Source organism: Lissotriton helveticus, chromosome 9, assembly GCF_964261635.1.
Source record: "Lissotriton helveticus chromosome 9, aLisHel1.1, whole genome shotgun sequence".
Lineage (NCBI taxonomy): Eukaryota > Metazoa > Chordata > Amphibia > Caudata > Salamandridae > Lissotriton > Lissotriton helveticus.
In genome coordinates this window covers 746,155,223-746,175,140 of record NC_136070.1, presented here as the reverse complement: position 1 = coordinate 746,175,140, position 19,918 = coordinate 746,155,223, and the positions used below count along the sequence as shown (strand labels likewise).

At 46.3% G+C, this 19,918-nt stretch overlaps 1 protein-coding gene and 1 long non-coding RNA gene across 2 annotated transcripts in view; one reads left to right on the top strand and one right to left on the bottom strand.

Annotated features, from left to right (window-relative positions):
• LOC144781842 (uncharacterized) overlaps positions 1-19,918 on the bottom strand; it is a 469,031-nt gene that overhangs the window by 26,719 nt on the left and 422,394 nt on the right. The gene's annotated exons all lie outside the window — the stretch shown is intronic.
• LOC144782957 (uncharacterized) lies at positions 13,927-14,877 on the top strand. The gene is made up of 3 exons (XR_013601334.1): positions 13,927-14,022; positions 14,113-14,201; positions 14,757-14,877. It is a non-coding gene; the product is annotated as an uncharacterized LOC144782957 (long non-coding RNA).

The following is a 19,918-nucleotide window of genomic DNA, read 5'->3' as shown; positions in this document are numbered from 1 at the left end:
GTGGAACCACAGGCCGCTCGTAAGACCATAGACATTGCAATTGCTCGACAACTTGAAACTCCATCCTTTGGGTCTGAGTAGTCTACGCCGCTGCACAAACGAGTTTCAGTACGGTTGGTTGTCACACAATAGCACTGATAACCTCAATACAAACAAGTGCCGGACCTTATAGAGCTTCTTCACTTTACCATCTTGTAACTTGTGGCCATCAGGGTAGCACAAAGCTTTGGAGAGAAAACCATTTTTTTTGCTCTAGGAGTTAGAGGCTCACTTCTCACGGGACATGCCAACAACTTTGAGCAGCTGCGAGGAGAATGTAGATGACGCAGGTATGCGTGTCCCTCGGAGCCTGGGAAGTGGCTGCTTGTCAGTGCCCTTGGAATCGGGTTGGACAGCAATGTAAGGCGTGCGCAAGCTAAAAAAAACAGCACAAAATCACCGTCACGGGCAGGGGCGAAACTAGGAAGTCAGGCATCCTTGCCCGTGACATGGGCGGGGCCTGTGACGCTGCCGGAAGAGGCCGGTGTTCCTTGTTGATGCAGGGCTCCCATTGAGGTTGAAGAGAAGTTCCGGGTCCCAGGAGGGGGCCCGGGTGAAAGTAGAGAGGCGGAGTGTTTTTCGCTGGCGTCGCATTGCCTAGCAGCCCGGTGAGTGGGGCGCGCCAGTGCAAGGAAAGTAAAAGTGCTTTCAATGGGTTAAGGGAGACAGGAGATGCGCACAGCGCGCGCGCGCGCGCATTGTAAGCTAATTCCGGCCTGCTCAATGGAGCGCGTGTTCACGCGCGAGCGGCCCGCTCTGATCCGATTCTTGAAGATGTGCGTGGCCATCTCTTGTCTCCTGGGAAGCTAAGCCGGTAACTATAGGTCTCGCAGCGAGACAGCGCTTTTCGTGCTGTATTCGCAGGCGAGACCTAATGACTTACCTATGCAGAAACCACGTACCAACAGTTAACTGCAATTGAATTTGTATAGAATTTCACACCCCTTGTGAGGAACCAGAGCAAATGGTTGGACAATTAGTAAGCTACACAACGAGAGAGTTCTTGGTCGGAAGGATGCTGTATTTACAATGTGGCCTATGAGGGAAGCATTTGGTGGCATGTGTGAGTAACCAGACTGTAGGGTGACCAGACGTACCGGTTTTTCTCTGGACGGTCCCGGTTTTTGGAGCAGTGTCCCGACATTGTGCTCCAAATTAAAGAAATGTCCCGGTTTTTATGCAGTGCGCAGGTTAAAAAGAGAAATGTCTTGGTTTTTAAATTGTGTCTCGGTGCGCCTGCTTACTTCGCATTGGTGCTGTTTCCTGCAGCAGTGCGACCCTTCACTACCTTCGAAGAGACAGGTTATAGTTTTTTCACAGTCTAATTATTCCAGAACAGAAGCATTTTCGATGTTATGTACAATGAAGCCAAAGTTGGTTCTTAATTAGCTTATGCAGCTAACAGTTGACAAAGCTAATAGTCCTGGCTTGTTGTAGGTGTATTGTTAGTAGCTGTATTACTTATCTGGATACAGTGACAGAAGCAGCACATTTTTCAGGCGGGAGACCTTGCTAAGCACAGATTTTTTAGCTTATGTGTTTTAAGTCATGCCCCAATTACATCAGCCATTACCCTTTTGAGAGGTCCCCCAGCTTTTTCATCCCACTTGAAGCTTGGTACTTCTGTCATGTCACCTGGTCTTTGTAGAGCGCTGTATGGGACTTCAGCGCGCTGCCTTGTTTGAGAGCGCTGGGAGGGCACAAGGTGCCTAAGTGGTTTAAGGGAGTATGAGGGGGAAGCGTCGGGTGTCGTGTGCGAGTGATGATGTGGTTAAGTTACTGCAGCCTCCAAACCTGTTCGGGTGGTATTTCTACTACATCTGAAGCCCCTGTGTGACATAGAAACGGTGAGACGTCTGCGGGTGAATTTTTCTCATGAGACATGGTTGGGTGAGATACACAGGGTCAGAGGTGAGCTCTGCTTGCTGTGACCTGCAACACGTCTGTGCTGTAGTACCCTTCTCTGCACTACTCAGACAGCCTACCTGGGACGAAGCTGGGCGCTCGACGGTTCTACGAGACGACCAGAAATGCTGGCTTGTAATTGGACAGTGACTGAAGAAAGGCACTCCCCAAAATGCACCTGGGAAAATGTTTTTAAGCACTGTGATGTCATGGGTTTTATCACAGCAAAGAATGGATGCACACACAGTGCCTAGAGGTGCTTTTAAAGCTGCTCAACAGGAGACACTTTTGTACGACAGCAGCGTGCACAGAAATGTCATCACCAGTAACATACTGCAACTATTTTAGAGTTAGCCTTGTACCTAAGAAATGCCAGCCCCCTTCACCCCCTAATCTCAGATGCACAGACAGGCCTATAGTCACAGCCCATCCTACACCTCAGAGGCACAGGAAGGCCTTCTCTCATCCCTAACCTCATCTCTGAGGCACAGAAGGCCTGTTCTCATCATTCCCCTCATCTCAGACACACAGATAGGCCTACCGCCTCAGCCCTTCCCGCATCACAGTGCCCTTTGTCTCCCTTTCTCTTTCTTATTCCTTCTTCCTCTTTTCCTTCTCAGCCTCTGCCATGGGGCAAGCTTTTTAGCCATTTTTGAAAGTTAGTAGTTTGAGTTTGTTTCTTGCCATTGTTAAAGTGAAAACTCCACGGCTGTCATTGCAGTCCTTTTTCTATGTCTATGACAGCTTCAAATAGTCCTACTTTTATGTCGAAGGTTACTGCAAACTGTAGTCCTACTTCTATGTCTACAACCTGTCCCATTTTATTGTTTTGTGAATCTGGTCACCCTACCAGTTTGGTGCTCTTATTCTGGGTTGCAACGCTTAGATTGGTGGCAGAACACGTATGAGAGAGCACGCGAAAGAGAATATGCACATTTTACATTAGCTGAATGATAGGAGTTACTCGGCAGGTCCCTTATGAGTTTTTGTATTTTATTTTGTTAGGTCAAGCCTGGACAGCGCATGCGCTGCTCTGCAGCATGCTGTATTGAGGTAGGGCATTAAAGCTCCGCCCATTTCCCTGCCCATCATTTTAATTGGCTCCTGTTACTGTCCTTGCTAAATGCTGCTTTTCATTTGTGAACAGGCCTGTTAGTCCCTCCTTGGTACCGCATTGTCTGCATTTGTTACCTCCTTTAACGACTGGACGTTTACTGGTGGTGTTATACGGTCTGCTTTATAAATTGGTTAGCACAATTTTCTTTAATGATCTTCACCTATTCCATCCACGACATCGCAGCACCCGCCGGCTTTTATTTTAATAGTAATGTATTTATTCAAATTATAGCGCGATACGCTTTACCTTTTAACTATTTAATATACGGCAGCGCTTTCACTTTAGCAGGAGCACTACACAACCATTTGAAATTAATTATTTATTTTCCACTTTGTGTGAAAGCGCACCATATACGCTTTCACTTTAAAATTGCCCCTTTCTTCAGGCCCTGCTCACTGTAAACTTAATATGGAGAGCAGCGTCTAAATAAAGGGGCACGGCCACCATTAAAGTGGTCTAGCATTTGCGAGGGATTGTGCTCTTGGCATTATAAATAACAATGCCTTTTTATATATGCGTTGCTTTTAAAACACAAAAATAAAGGCATTGTCATTTATAATACTAGTAGCCTAAACGAACGCAAATGCGAGACCTATTGCATTGCAAATGGTTGTATTTTGATGTCTCCACCACCCGGGGACAGTTAAATTAACTGCGCCTATGGCGACGCCATGTTACTCCTCAATGTAAACGTACTTCAGCATGGCTTCTAGGTGCATCACATTTCCTGAACAATGCTTGCCACACGTCCTCGTTGGACTCTGGGTAGTTTAAAGTTCTTCGGGGGTGGCACAGTAGTAGACAGTGGTTGTCACAGGTCCTAAACAGGTCAGGGTGTGTGGTTAGTTTTTTTCTGAATGGTGCACGAGCGGGTGGCTGGCAGGAAAAACTCGCTGTCCTAACGGGACATTTGTGCTTCTTGCACCCACAACCTGCAGCGCTTGGTGCGTTTTCTAACAATTCTAAACATGTTGCAGGTGTAAATAACACAAACTGTGTAGGTATCGTGTGTCCACTACCGTATTTTCAAATCTACTGCACGCATAAATCTGACTTGAATAACACATGATAACACCAGACTGAGAAAAACAGCAATCCGCGCACAGCAGTGTGATAATTAATATGCCACTGGACAACAACTAAACGGTTGTCCGATTCATGATTTTTCTGGAGCAGGTAGCACATTGTACATTCTTCGCATATGAAGAAGTGTGTTGATCATTCACGCCAATGAATTGATTGAAAATAAATGTTCCAGTTGCACGTGTCTGCAGACTATTGGTGTGTGCAGTTAGTTGGCCCTCACCACTTTCATCTGAGGCCAAGCCTACGTTTGGCTGCTTTACTCCTGCACTAGACGCCATAGGCACCGCATACATCATATCTCTCGCCAATAGCTTTTATTTTGCACGCCCTACTGATTGCACAAAATCAGCCACCACCACACACATGACGCAGGTGGTGCTCGAGATATAATATTTTCTCCCCCTGACTCCATATAGTTTACGGACTAGAGTTCTCAGAGCCGCGGGAAAGCCCTCCTGGCGATTACATTTATTCAAATGTTTGGAATATCGGGGAAGCCATTTCCTGAAAGGACCCGCTTACCTCGCCTCTCTTCAGAACCCTGAGTGAAGAGATGCGTTACTTACCTGTAACTGCAGTTATCCAATATTGGTGTCTTTCATAGATTCACATGCCTGAATCATTCCCCGTCGTCGAGACAGGAGTCTCCTGTACATATAAAAGCAATGTCCTATAGACATATATAGAGAAAAATAGGCCTAAGGGCCTCGCCTTAGTAGCCTATCTATGTCCTTTTGTAAAAAGGACCAAACTCCAGAAGGTAGCCAATCAGCTACCACCTCCCTCTATAACCTTCCTGTCAGGAGCCTCAGTCTCTCACATTTTCGTACGCACCAAGCTAGGTAGGCGTAATACTGTTAGAGAAAGTAGTGAGTCCTTCCAGGGGAGGCGGGAGGGTTGCATTGAAATCTATGAGACACACCAATACTGCATAACTGCAGTTACAGGTAAGTAACGCATTTCTTATCCAGTATTATGGGTGTCTTTCATAGATTCACATGCCTGAATCAGAGTAGCAAGCAATACATTATGCACATTTCTGATGGAACAGCATATACCTGTCTGTAGATAATACATATCATGCGACTAAGAACCATCAACAAATAACAAGAAATAAGTAAATAAATGTGCATACCAGCGAAGGATGGCGGGAAGGAGGAAGGCTCAACTCATTGGAATAGATGGCGAAGCACAGCCTGGCCCACTGCTGCATCCTGCATCAGTTCCGTATCCAGGCAGTAGTGCCTGGTGAAGGTATGCGGCGACTTCCAAGTCGCTGCCCTGCAAATGTCCAGTATTGGCACCCCAGCGAACAGTGCTGCCGATGTGGACACAGCTCTTGTAGAATGAGCTCTTACTTTGGAGTGCAACGGCCGCCCTGCTTTGTCGTGGCAAAAGGCAATTGACGAAGATATCCATCTTGAAATACTTTGTTTGGCAAGCGGCATGCCTTTCCTTGGTCTACTAAAAGCGATGAAAAGCTGATTCGTTTTCCTGAAATGTTTTGTCTTGTCCAGGTAAAATTTAAGACACCTCTTCTGGTCCAAACAGTGCAGGGTTCTTTCAGCTGCAGTGCTGGGATTTGGGAAGAATGATCGGAGGACTACAGGCTCATTTAAATGGAAGTCCGACGGGACCTTAGGAATAAACCGAGGATTAGTTCTTAAAACCACTCTGTCTTCCTTAAACTGCATGAAGGGATTTTGTATGGAAAGAGCCTGTAGCTCACTGACCCTTCTTGCTGAGGTCAGAGCCAGTAGGAGGGCTGTTTTCCAGGAGATGTATTTGACATCTGCTCTGTGAATGGGCTCGAAAGGGTGTTTCATCAATTGGTTGAGGACCACATTGAGATGCCATGTTGGTGGAACCCTCTGTGGCCGAGGAAAGGATCTGTAGAGTCCCTTAAGGAATTGTTTTATTAACCTGTGTGACCAGAGAGAGGGCCCTTTTGAAGTTCTTGTATACCTTGAAATCGCCGCCAAATGAACTCTGATGGAGGCGCGCGCAAGGCCCGACTGTGCCAGGTGTAGCAGATATGGTAGTAGCTGCTCCGGAGTAGCCTGAAAGGGATGTAGGCCTTTGTCCTTACACCAAATGCAAAAGCGTTTCCACTTTAAGGAATAGGTTTTGTTTGTGCTCTCTGCTCTTGCTTTCGCAAGGACATCTTTGCACTCCTGCGGGATGTCTAGTTGGCAGAACTCTCTGTACTCAGGAGCCAAGCCGATAACCTGAGTGATTTCAGATTCGGGAGCTGTACTTGGCCATTGGACATCGTAAGCAGGGATGGATGTTGACCCAGACGGATTGGCGGGTGAACTGAGAGGCGATGGAGGTCCGTGAACCAATGCTGCCTCGGCCAGAACGGGGCAATCAGAATCAGAGTGCAGTGCTCAGTTTTCATTTTTCTGAGAACTCTTGGTATCAGGGGGAATGGCAGAAAGGCGTACGCAAACACGTTGCGCCAGGCGATGGAAAATGCATTTCCGAGGGACCTTAACTGGGGTAGCCAACTTGCGAAGTTGCGGCATTTGGCGTTCTCCCTGGTGGCAAAAAGGTCGATCTGCGGTGTCCCCCATTCCGAAAAGATGTGATCCAGCACTTCTTGTTCGAACTCCCATTCGTGGGACATCGATCTCTGTCTGCTTAGAGCATCTGCTATGACGTTGTCCTTGCCTGGGAGATACTCCGCTTTTAACGTGATACTGTGGAGCACAAGCCAGTTTCACATTTTCTGCGATTCGCGAGATAGTGTGAGCGAACGCGTTCCTCCCTGTTTGTTCAAGTAAGGCATTGTCGTAGTGTTGTCGGTCCTGACAAGCACTGGGGAGTTCTTGCGCGGTAGGAAAGCCTGCAGAGATAGAAAAACTGCCATCAGCTCTAGGAGGTTGATATGGAGCTGCTTTTCCTGGTCCGTCCACTTGCCACTGATCTGCAACTCCTGGAGGACAGCTCCCCATCCCTCTAGGGAGGCATCCGTAGTTATCACATGTGGAGTTGCAGGAAGCAGGAATGGTAGCCCTTGAGAGGTTCTTGGGCGACCTCCACCAGAGTAAAGCCTTGGTCATTTGATGAGTTATCAGAATGCGATCCTCGAAAGAACCTGTGCTTTGAGTCCATTGCCTGGTCAAGGCCTCCTGCAGTGGGCGCATTCTGAGCCGACAGTGGGGAATAAGCAGGATACACGAGGACATCATCCCCAAGAGGGACTTGAACGTACGGACCAGTAAGGTTTTGTTCGAGGCTACTGCGGTGGCCAGAGTGATAAGCTTGTGCTTCCTCTCCTGAGATGGGAATGCTTTTGAACATTCTGTATCCAATGTCGCCCCGAGAAAGGTAAGAACTCGGGAGGGCAGAGAGTAGACTTCTCGTGATTGAGTGTCAGGCCCAGTTGCTGGAAAAGATTGAGACAGGCGCTGGAGGACTTGGCTGCGCCTTTCATGGATGGTGCTTTCACCAGCCAGTCGTCCAGGTATGGGAAGACTTTGTGTCCATGCTGTCGCAGGAAAGCCGCCTCTGGGGAGAGGCACTTGGTGAATTGGTGGCCGACTTGAGGCCGAATGGGAGGACATAGAATTGATAGTGTTGACCCGCCACTGCGAATCTGAGGAATTTCCTGTGGCCTTTGTGAATAGGGATGTGGTAATATGCGTCTTGCAGATCTAAAGACGTCATAAAGTCCCCTTCCTCTAGTGACCCCAAGATCTCCTGGATCGTCACCATGCGGAACGATTGACTCTTCAAGAATGCGTTGAGTGCCCCGAGGTCTAAGATGGGCCTCCATTTCTTCCCTTTCTTTTGTATCAGAAAGAAGCGGGAATAAAATCCCTTTCCTCTGTGAGCTGATGGTACTCGCTCTATTGCTTCTTTCTTCAACATAGAAGAGACCTCTTGAAGGAGTAATCGTAAATTCCTGTGCTGAATTTTGCGAGGAGGAGTTGTCGGGGGAATTGATCTGAATTCCAACGAATGTCCGAATTGGATCAATTGGAGCACCCACCGATCTGTTGTAATTGATCTCCAATTGTCGAGGAAGTGTGTCAGTTTTCCTCCAAGTTTGAAAAAATGAGATTGTGGACGGACTGGCTGCTGGAAAAGGTCATTGGCGTCCGCCAGTGGGTTTCCTTTGGCTTTTTCCCCTGTAGTTGGACCTTCCATATGAGGTCTGGCGACCTTGTTGCTGCTGTCGCTGTTGGTATTGCGATCGGCCTTGATTATAGGAGTATGAGGATTTGTTCTGGTAAGATCCTCTGTAAGAGGATTGACCTCTACCCCTGTTCCCTCGAAAGGACTGGCTCCTAAACTGTAGTGTGCCAAGTGCCCTTGCCGTGTCCGTATCTTTTTTGATCGTTTGTAGGGCCTCGTCGATTTTCTCCACAAAGAGGTGTTGGCCATCGTAAGGCATGTCCAGCACCTTAGTTTGGACTTCTTGGCGAAAGGATGTAGCTTTAAGCCACCCCTGCCTTCGCAAGACCGCAGCCCCTGCCAGCTCTCTAAAGCAAGTCATTGCAACATCCATCGCACAATCAATAAGTTCCGATGCTGATGTTTGGCCCTCCTTAAGGAGTGATTGGACTTCCTCTTTCACGGTGTCTGGTAGTTCCGCCAGATACGGAGCAATATCCTCCCACAATTGCCTGTTGTAGCGGCCTAGTAGCGCAATGGAGCTAGCCACTTTCACAGTCATGGCCGACATGGTGGAAAAGCGTTTGCCAATACGGTCTAGTTTCCTGCCCTCCCTGTCCGGTGGAGCTGACAATGGAGATGACGGATTCCTAGAATTGTTCTGTGCCGCCTGGGTAACCACAGAATATGGCTTGGGATGCCCAGTAAGGCAGGCTGGCGCTGTTGTTGGTGCCTTATACTTTTTGTCCAGCCGTGGTACCACTGCGGAGACTGAGGCTGGTGTCTGCATCAACTGTTTTCCCTGCTCCCATATGTGGTCAATGATAGGAATTGATCTGGTGTTTTCCTAACCGGGTCTTTAAAATCATACAGGAAACAGTCTGTTTCATGGGATTCCATGGTCACATGGAATCTTGTGGCTGCTCTCTCCACTAAGTTGTGAAATCCGCCAATGTCCACTGGCGGGGAGTCTGAGGTAGTAGGCTCAGGTGTGGCAGGAGAAGGAGCAATGTAGTCCTCATCGTCTCTATGGTCAGACTGGTCGTCTCGGACCTCTCCATCCTCCGGTTCTTCGACTTCCTCGTCAGAAGACGGGATATCCTGCACTGGTTCTCTTTCTTGACGGATCACTAAAGGTGATGGTCTAGGCCGTGAAGATGGTGTCGGTCCAGATGTAGCTGGATTTGACCCCATTGATGGAGCATTGGTCGGTTCAGGAAATCGCTGCTTGTAGTCTTGGATCAAGAACTGCAAGTCCGAAACTATAGACACCGGAAGGCATACCATTGGCGCGATTTGCGTCTGGACATGCGAATGTTCAGTCTCTTCTGTAAATTCCACTGCATCCCCATCATCATCAGTGCTTTGGCACTTCACTACTAGATCTGAAGGACTGGTGGCCTGTCCGTACTGGTCTTCGTCTGAGTCCTCGTCCTGTAGTAGACAGGATGGGGGCAACTTTTGCACCCTACTGGGAGACGTTAAGTCTGGTGTTATTGACTTTATCGTGCCCTTCTTCGTTGGTGGAATCGTAGACAGCTGAATGGCAGCTGACGACTGAGAAATCGGCTCCGATTGTTTCCATAGCGTCGACGATGACGTCGTCGACGGTGTCGTCGTCGACTGAATAGCAATCGTCATCGTTGGCGCTTTCGTCGACGGTACCTTCGTCGACGGTACCTTCGTCGACGGCACCGTCGTCGACGGTGCGCTCGTCAACGGTGTCTTCGTCGTCGATGTCTTCATCGTCGAAGACTTCGTCGACGGCACGCTCGTCGACGAGTGTCTTCGTCGGTTGTGGCTTCGTTGTCGACGCTGATGTCGTCGTTGACGCAGTCGACGAAAGCTTTATCGTCGCCGATGGCTTTTTGATGAGAATAATAGACGACACAGGCTTACCCGCCGTCGACGATGGAGTAGTCGTCGTCGAAGAGAAGGCTGACGACGCCGTCGTCGTCGTCGAAACATAGACTGGAGACACAGTCTTCTTCAGCGCTGAGGAAAGCGTCGGCAGGAACCTCCTTGTCAGACGTTGTCCCCCTGACAAGAAAAAGAACATTGTTGCTCAGCAAACGCTACATTTCAGTACAGGACAGTTTCCAGTCCAGGTCCTGAGGAGAACCCCTCAATAACACGTGGGTTCGAAACGCGTTGGCACGATACTGGAACGAGTTTCAGGAAGGGCACATCAGGAGTTCAATTATAGATAAATTCAACCTGATTTTTTTACCCTAGTAATTGTCAAGTTCCAGTATAGGCAAGCGAGCAGGCTAGCAACTACATCAAAAAGTCTCCTGCTTGCCTGGAGGTTGTATATTAGGACTGGTGCCTTAAACATTCAATGACAATAGGCAGTTCTTGTTTTTTACTGTCTTAATTGTATATTTGTAAATATGTCTCACTCACGGTGATTGTATATTTTATGTTTGAAAAGTGTAATGTTTATGGGAGTTTCGCCCAGCAGCAGGAGGTAAGACTCGTGTCTGTGGAAGCAGCATCCATTTTGTGATGCTGGGGCTCTGTTTAACTTTAAATGGGTTTAACAGTAACTACTAGAAGGATGGAATGCTACCCCCGCCCCCAGGACTGGCGGGGGGATAGTATTTCAAAGTGTTTGACACCTTACAAGACATGTTTTGATAAAGCCAAACCAAAGTTAGCATTTACCGCGAGGATTATAATGCACTTAAGAGTATATGGTATGGCTATATCATAGAACAGCTATAAGGAGATGGTTCCGAAAGCTGCAAAAGGGCTAGGCTCATGCTAGGGCACCCTCTCACATAAAACCAAGCACTCTACCTCCAGGATTGTCGAGGTCTGCCTTAGGAGTGGCTTATAGGTGTATATGTGTCTATATAGGTATATAGATATAGGGATACTATATCTAAGTAAGGGGTGATTAGGTCAGATTACACAGGCTATAAGAACAGACCTGTGGTGTCAGTTTGGAAGGAAAACCAGGGGTGGCATAATACATGCTGCAGCTCCTGGTAGGCCTAGGGTGCACCTATGCCCTGGGTACCTAGGGTACACTATACAGGGGCTCACAAGGGTGACCCAGTAACCAATCTGGTATGTACCTAAAGTACATGGTATCAATTTAGAGAGAGAACAGCTAGGCTGTGGGCCTGATTAGCAGGACCACAGCCATACTAAAGTTGAAAAATCAGAGAATCACAGAAAAAAGTGGGCGAGTATCAAGGTAAAAGCTTCAAGTTGAAAGATCTAACGAATTGTAGGAGTCAAATGTTGTTTATAGTATAGCTTGCCCGTGCAATCCGTCCTACATCGGCAAAACGTCGCCCGAGTTTAGAGTAAGATACAGCCAGCACAAATCAGCGATACGCAATGGCAGAGTGGAAGCCCCACTTGTTCATCATTTTCTAGCCAAACAGCACTCTGAAAAGGATGTCAAATGGTGCATCTTAGAAAAGGTGAAAGGACAGACAAGGACTCCTATGGATATAATCCGTAAAAGAAGGGAGTGTTTTGGGATTTTCTCCCTGGATACTGTGAAAAACGGATTGAATGAAGAAATCCAGTGGAATATCACAAAACCCTGGTAATATCTAACCACTGGTAATATCTAACCAACGTATTTGTAATCATTTGGAATGTAAAATTGTAATACAACTACGTTGAGTGGTGTAGATGGCTGTCGACTCCTGTGCTTGACAATATCGAAATATGAATATATATATGCAATGGTGGTAGGTGTTTTGTCCATAGATTGAGATGAGTGGAACCTTTTCTGATATGGTAAAGACTGAGATGAGTGAACCATTCCCTGACACGGTAGGAAAAGTACCACGTAATAAGTGTAGACATTTTTAGAAACCATGAATTATGTTATGGGAACCCTTTTCCTTTTTCGTGTGTTAATCTATAGCTGAGATAAATAGCCCTAAAGGATTTACAAAAGAGGGATGACTAGTGAGGGACAAAGGGATGGTGGTCGGTCTCTATTAGAAGAGAAGGGCGATGATAATAAAATCTAAGATGTAACCCATAGAAACAAAAGAAGAAAGTAGTGTAGGTGAGAAAGTGAAAGGTTTTGAGCAATGAATACTGACTATGGTCTGGCCCCTTTTTAAACAATGCAGCACTCATGTGATCACCTAGCCCCTATGAAATTGTTTGGGGAAAAAAATCTGCATAAAACATCTTTATGTTTCAAACCAAGTGGTAGTTTTGTAGCACAATTATATTGACAAGAAGCGTGATGTTGGTAATTATAGGTATACCACATCGATTTTGATATCTGGTAGCCAGGGCTGTGGTGTAGTAGTGGTTCAGATATAATGCGCCGTGTTTTAAATCAATTGGCTGTTGCCCATCAGCGGTATGGTAACAACAGGCTTTGTTCTAAATTACATCATAGTTTTGAGGTATGGGTAGTATGTCAAGTTTATCTGTAGTTTGATTGATGTACGTGGTAGCTATGGGGAAGGCTGACTACAATGTTGCCACTTCTTTAAAAAGATGCCGAGGTTATATTAGCATTTTAAGTCCTTTGTTAGCATCGGGGAACTTTACCGCGGCTCCATAACATTTGGTATACCATACTGATAATAGTATCTGATATTCAGAATTGTGAAGTATCTGCATGGGAAAATAATGTGCCATGTTCTAAAGCACTTAATTGTTGGGCTTTATTGTTTTGGAAACAACGTGCTGTCATTAAAATCATATTGGAGCGCCAAGACACGAGTAATAGGTGAGGTGTATCTGCGGCAGGAATGATATGCATGACAGGCATGCTGGAGACTCACTGTAATGTTGCTATCTTTCCAATATGATGCTGTGGCCAGTCCGTTGTTAGTACCCATGAACCTCTCAATAGAGCACTGAGGATACCAAGTCCTTTGTCAGTAGCTATGAACCTCGACGTCATTCACGTTGTAGGTTCAGTCCGATAGGACAACGACTCAGTTTTTAAATCACATGACGGTGGCTGCAATGTGGCCGAGTAGTCCGTAGTTTGTGTTTAGCCACTTATACCAGGTGTCCATAACTAACTGGATTTTGGCGCGAGGATGTCGGGGAACCGCTCGGTATATAAAGTGTCTTTGAAAGCAGTGTAAATCACTCGTGGAAGCGAGACGGATGTTGCAGGACGCTGATGGAGAGGTATGCTGGATAAAATAGGTGAGTGCGCTGAAGTTAGGTTAAAATACTGGGCGATAATTTGGCGAGGCTGAAATGTAGTAGGTAACATCAGGGAGATGGATGTAAGATTTTTCTGTCAGAAAGGTTGCAGGAGAGTTTAAGAGTTTTTATATTTGAGGGATAATGAAAGGGATTGAGAACTCTGGGTTTGTTTTCTTGCTCGGAAAACTAAGGGGTGCAAAGTGAAGGGTCAAAAGGACATTATTGTAAACTTTAGGTAGTGAGGTTTAAAATATTGTGGAGATCGGACAGGGAAAAGTAATCCACTTATCCATATTTTGGCAGTGATTTTATGAATGGAACGTGGCCTGAAGACTGATGTATTTGGACAATTTTCGCACAAGAGGAACTGCTAGCAGATATAAAGGAATACAAGGAAACTATTTCAAGGTACTTACAGGGGGGTATACAATAATAATGGAGGATACTACATTTTGCAATTACTTACCTGTGAGTTACACTAGTCTTCATCGTTTCTTATATGTAGGTTGTAACATTTTTCGAGGGATTCTCAGGACAACCTATGTTGGCCAAATTAAGACAGGATCGACGAAGTTTTCCATTCTAACAAGACATTTAAGGTAATAAGATAATAAGGTTGTCAGTAAATGGTTTTTTTGGAGAATAGGTGTTAGAATTGTGTTAGAATTGCCCTTTTCTTTATCTTTCAGTGTAAATCTTGTGTAAATTTTGAAAAAAACATGATGGCTAAACCCAGACAGGATTGAAGTTGCTTCCCCTCCTTTGCAAGATACTTAAGGTAATAAGGTTTAAAGATCAGGGTCAGAAAATGAAACCTTACCTTGTCAAAGAATAGGTGATAGAACTCTCTTTTTCTCTATCTACACAGTAGGTAGTAAATCAGTGGTCGGTGCATTATTAAAATTTGCATTGTGAGAATTTGGAGTGATCTTGGAGAGCTTTTGGAGATTTATAAACGTGAAACTGAAGAACAAATTAAGAGTAGGTACTGATATAGGATAATTGTTTAACGCAGTAGATGGGATGCAACCAACAATATAGTAAGAGAAATAAAAATGAGAGTTGTGATGATGTTTATAATACTTAGAGATTTATTAAGGGGGCAGATTAACTTTCTTTTTGCCCTGAGTAAGTGAAGGCAAATAGGAATTGTAGTATTTGCGCTTTTTTAATAGATCGGAATCACTTGTGTCTCTGGGTATTAGGTGGCACATAGGGAGATAATGCTTGCATGAATGTTGTCCTTTGTTGATCGGTCCAATCAATGTCTTTTATATTATTACGTGTCATGGGCATAAAATCTAATGTGGATTTCTCATATACATTTCTGCAGGTAATTCCAGGGTAAAGAGAATGTATGTTGACATATCTGGCTGGTCCTGATGAAGGTGGTTTCTATCACTGTTATCTACCACCGAAACCCGTTGACCAAGTCCTTGTAAAATTCCACTGACTATAGAGGTTCTGTATTGGGCAATAGACAGAAAACCAACAAAACGTGTTAACTTGTCCAGATATACAAACTTGTGACTGTGTATGAGGTATGAGTGAGAGAGAGTGGGGTGTTTGTTTTAGTTCTCTACCTGGTGATATATGGGTTAATATGTGTATTAGCATGTGAACAATGAATTTTGTATTATGATTTACTGATGATAATAATGTGCTCTGTGGTGAAAAAATCTTTTTAAACTGAAAATAATGATATGAAAAGAAGTGTTAAATGAAAAAATATTTTAAATAAAAAAATGAGAAAGTAAAATGAATTTGTTACTGTAATATGGTTGTGCCCATGCAATTAGAGGTTGAATCCCGAAAAAAAATTAGGAGGTCACGAGGGAGTTGTCTAATAGTGTTTGCTGTTCTTTCCCCTCTTCTCCCTGACCTGAAAGTAATTGCTTTAGAGGGGGTCCCACAAACTTTACTTAGTGACCACCCTGTTCAAACCGGCACCAACAGCAACTTTGCCGGTCTGCATTTTCGAGGCTCCCGCCGGATTCCGAAGAATATGCGACACAGGACACGGACTTCCAGACATCTCTGACCCCGACCTTCGCTCACAGCAAAGCTGAAACCCGTGGCGGACACAAGAGACGTGGGAGCGGAACTCCTGACATCCTGCATTTTGCTAACCACATCGACTCCTGATGTATCTTGCAGTTGTGCATTGGGGTATGAGAAGCCCCAGCCCCGAGCACCATTTGCACCGAAGCTCGGGCCCCCACACTCCACAAGTGTCCTGTGGGCCCCGCTTTTGCATTTCAGCTTAACGCGTCTTCCTGGTTCCTAGTCCGTTGGCTAGTGAGCCCCCTGAAGACTCCATTTTGAATCTAACTTGCTTTCCTGGTTGCTCCAGCTTCCCTACAAAGGAGAAGCGCCCCAGACCCTGCTGGTCTGCAACAAAGCCAATCTCGACATCCTGCGTGGGTTGCGTTTGCCAAGGCTTGTTGGGTCCAATCCGGATACCGACACCGGAGTCAACTAGAGCCTTCGTGGGAAAGCTCGAACCCAGCTCCTAGTCGCCGCCTCCTGCACTTCGTGGCTGAAGAGACAAACTTCACCTTTTCACCTGAAATCACCCGACATTGGCTGGCAGCTTTCCATCGCCATCCTGTTCCCTGTAAAGTGACCCAGACTCCGTCCCTTCTGCTTTCAGGTTCTTCAGATCTTCGATACACCCTTGGATCCACCCAGACACTTTTGCTCTGGTCGTCTGCAGCACTTCTTCGCAGCTCTCCATTGAAATCTCCGACGAAACCGGACATCAAAAGACACCTATGCACCCGGCTTCAGTGGGTGAGGTAACACAAGTACTCTGGTAGTCTCGAGGGTATTGGCCCTCCTAGTGTCTAAGTCTAAAAGGGTTCCATCGTAGTCCATCCGGAAGTATCCTTAAATTGTAAAATTGTAACTTCTTCGTTTTCCATTGAAAGTCAATGGTAACCCGCGGCTGTCTTTAGACACTGCGCGTGTCTCCCGTGGGCCTCCTACTTCCTAACCCTTGGTTGTTCCTAGAATCCCCAGCGATTCCCCAGGCCCTAGGCCTGCTTTCTACCTCAGACGTGCTTCTTATACCACTATTTTAGTATATGGTTTGTGAGGCCCCTAGGGCAAAACGTAAACTGTAACTTATCGTATGCTAATTAAGTAACTGGTATTGCACTTTTACCTCTGACCTCATAAAGAGTGCAGAGGGGTTGTGTTTAGAATAAATACATATATATTTGATCTATACCTTGTGTGGTGTCCTTTCATTTGGTACTCAAGGTATTATAATTCATAAAACAACTTGCTTAATGCGCTCTCTGAAGTCTTAGCCTGATGACTGCTGGTCCATGCTACAACTAGGATAGATTTCTATAAGGTTGACTTTACAACCACCATCAATAAGGGTCGATTAGACTGGTGCAAGGTACCCACTAGAACTAGTGGACATCATATGCCAGTCTAACTTCTCAAACTGGGGCCACTGGCTCCAACACCCACACTTTCTGTCCTGGCTGGTAAACAGTCAGTACAGCCTTTTGGTCATGCCAGGCCTTTTGCAATTCCTGACTAGCCTCAAGGTTTTGGATGCCTTTTTCATGTACTCTGCCATCCCGGAGCAGAGACCAAGTACATTGTCCACAATGTCTTGCTTGGGAAGTTTGAGAGGTAACTCCCATCCTTCCTTCACCAGACAAAGGGGTCCTCTTACATGATGCCCAAACAAAAGTTCAAAAGGGCTGTAGCCAACCCCCTTCTGTGGGACCTCTCTGTAATCAAACAAAAGGCAGGGCAGCAGGATGTCCCATCTCCGCCTGAACTTTTCAGGGAGACTCTTAATCATGCCCTTTAAGGTCTTGTTGAACCTTTCAACAAGACCATTTCATTGTGGGTGATAAGGTGTGGTGAACTTATAGTTCACTCCACACTCCTTCCACATTGCAGTCAGGTAACTAGACATGAAGTTTGCACCTCTGTCTGATAAAACCTCCTTAGGGAAACCCACTCTTGAAAAAACTCCCAAGATGCTCCCAGGTGCTGTAGTGGTCCTAAGGGGTATAGCTTCTGGGTATCTGGTGGCATGATCCACTACCACCAGAATAAACCTGTGCCCAGAGGCTGTTTGGGGATCCATTGGTCCACCAATATCAATCCCAACTCTTTCAAAGGGAACCCCCACCACAGGTAGTGTTATAAGGGGGGCCATTGTAGTGATGCCTGCTTTGCCACTGGCTTGGCAGGTCACACAGGAGAGACAAAACTCATTGGTGTCTTCTGACATGTGAGGCCAGTGAAAGTGAGGGACAAGCATGTCCCAAGTCTTGTTCTGGCCAAGATGTCCTGCAAGGGAATATCATGGGCTAGTGTCAAAAGGAAGCCCCTGAATGCCAAAGGTATGACCAACCTCCTGGAAGCACCAGGCTTGGGGTCTCTAGCCTCTGAATACAGGAGCCCTTCATCCCAATAGACTTTATGGGTTCCACTAGCATTCCCTGCAGGCTCAGCAGCAGCTTGCTGTCTGAGGGGTTTAAGAGAAGGGCAGTCCAACTGTGCCTGCCTCAGATCTGCCCTGGAAGGTCACCCTGTCCCAAGAAACTCAACCTGATCAGGCTCAAGCTCTTCTAGGACAGTTCCCTCTTCAGACCCACAATCAGCTTCCTCAGAAGGCTGCTCCTCATCCTGAGGCAGGAGGGAAGGCACAGCCTTAACCCTACTGCCCTTTTTCCTGGTAGGCAACTGGTCCATTATTCCAGAATCCAGTGCCTGTTCAGTGTTGTAATTTTTGACCTATGACCTAGTCACAGCAAGAACATGTGCTGAGATGCCAAACATTTCTGCATGTGTCCTACACTCCAATTCAGACCAGGCTGAAGTCTCTAGGTCATTTCCAAGCAAACATTCTACAGGGAGGTCTGAGCTAACAACAACCTTCTTAAGGCCAGTTACCCCTCCCCAGGAGAAATTAACAACTGCCATATCATGTGTGGTAGTGACATTGCTAGCATTGGTCACTAGTTAAGTTTCACCTAGTATGATCTGTCCAGGGTCCACAAAGTCAGGTATCACCATGGTGACACTAGCCGCTGTGTCCCTGCAGGCCTGAGAGTCTTTTTCATTGACTAAAGGAGTTTGTCTGTACTTGCCCAAGTTATTGGGACTCACAGGGAAGGACATATCCATGCCTCCATCACAGATCAAAACAGCTTGAGTTGGTACTCTGGGCCAGAGTCCATCTCAGTTCCCACAGTTAACCCTACTACACCACTTGGAGCTGAGCTATGGGGAACAGTTGCCTTAGAGGCAATGGTGGTTGGAGCAGTCTCCTTTTTGGTGCAATCACTGGTCCAGTGAGAATTAACTTTACAAATCTTGCACCAGGGTTTCTTTGGACCTTTCTTTTTGGATTGTTGGAGACCCCCACCATTAGAAGCTTTTTGGGGACCTTGAGAAGACTTCTGGTCTTTTGCTTTCTCCCCACCCTTTCAGTCTTGCTTCTTCTGGTCACCACCTTGGTTCTGTATGCTCTGCTTCACCCTGGTTCTGACCCATTTGTCTGCCCTCTTACCCAATTCTCGTGGAGAGGTCAAATCAGAGTCAATCAGGTGTTGATGCAATAACTGGTTCTGACAATTATTAAGAATCTGTTCTCTCATTATAAGGTTATACAATCCTGTATAGTCACTTACTTTACTGCCCAGTAACCAGCCTTCCAGAGCCTTAGTAGCACAATCTACAAAGTCTGTCCAGTCCTGAGTCTGCGTCTTCTGGGTGTCTCTGAACAGCAACCTGTACTGCTCAGTGGTTAGGCCAAACCTATCTATTAGAGCACTCTTCAGGACAGTGTAGTTGTCAGCATCCTCTTCTCTAACAGTGAGGAGCGTGTCTCTACCTTTGTCTGCAAAGGAGAGCCACAAGATTGCTGCCCACTGACTCTGGGGTACCTGCTGTACTTTGCAGGCCCTCTCCAAAGCAGTTATCCACTTGTAGAAGTCACCCCAAATCTGATAGGGAGGGACAATCTTGTTCAGGTTTCTATGGTCATGAGACCTATCCCTACCACTAGGGATATTGCTGCCACCAGTGGGCTCTAGCCCACACAATTTCCTCTCTCTTTCAAGAGCAAGGGTCTCTTTTGCAAGGGTAACTTCTTGCCTCTTGATCCTAAGCTTTACTTCTTTCATTCTAGCTTCATGCTCTCTTCTCTGAGGGGGAAGTACTTCTCATTTGAGCTGAGGCAGAGGACCCTGTTGATGAGTCAGAATGTCCAGATTCTTCTGAAAGAGATCTGTGTCTTCTGGGCACACCATTAGGCCTACGTGGAGGGATGGAGGGAGGCCTTCCTAGGCCCTCTCCACCCTCAGGTAGTCATGTCACTTCCAGGATAGGTTCAGGAACCTCCTCCTGGCCTACATTCTCATCATCCTCAGATACCAGTGGGGCAGCCCCACTAGGATCTTCCTCTGATGAAGGATGGCCCCCCTCCCTACTACCCTGAGTATCTGGATTTGATGT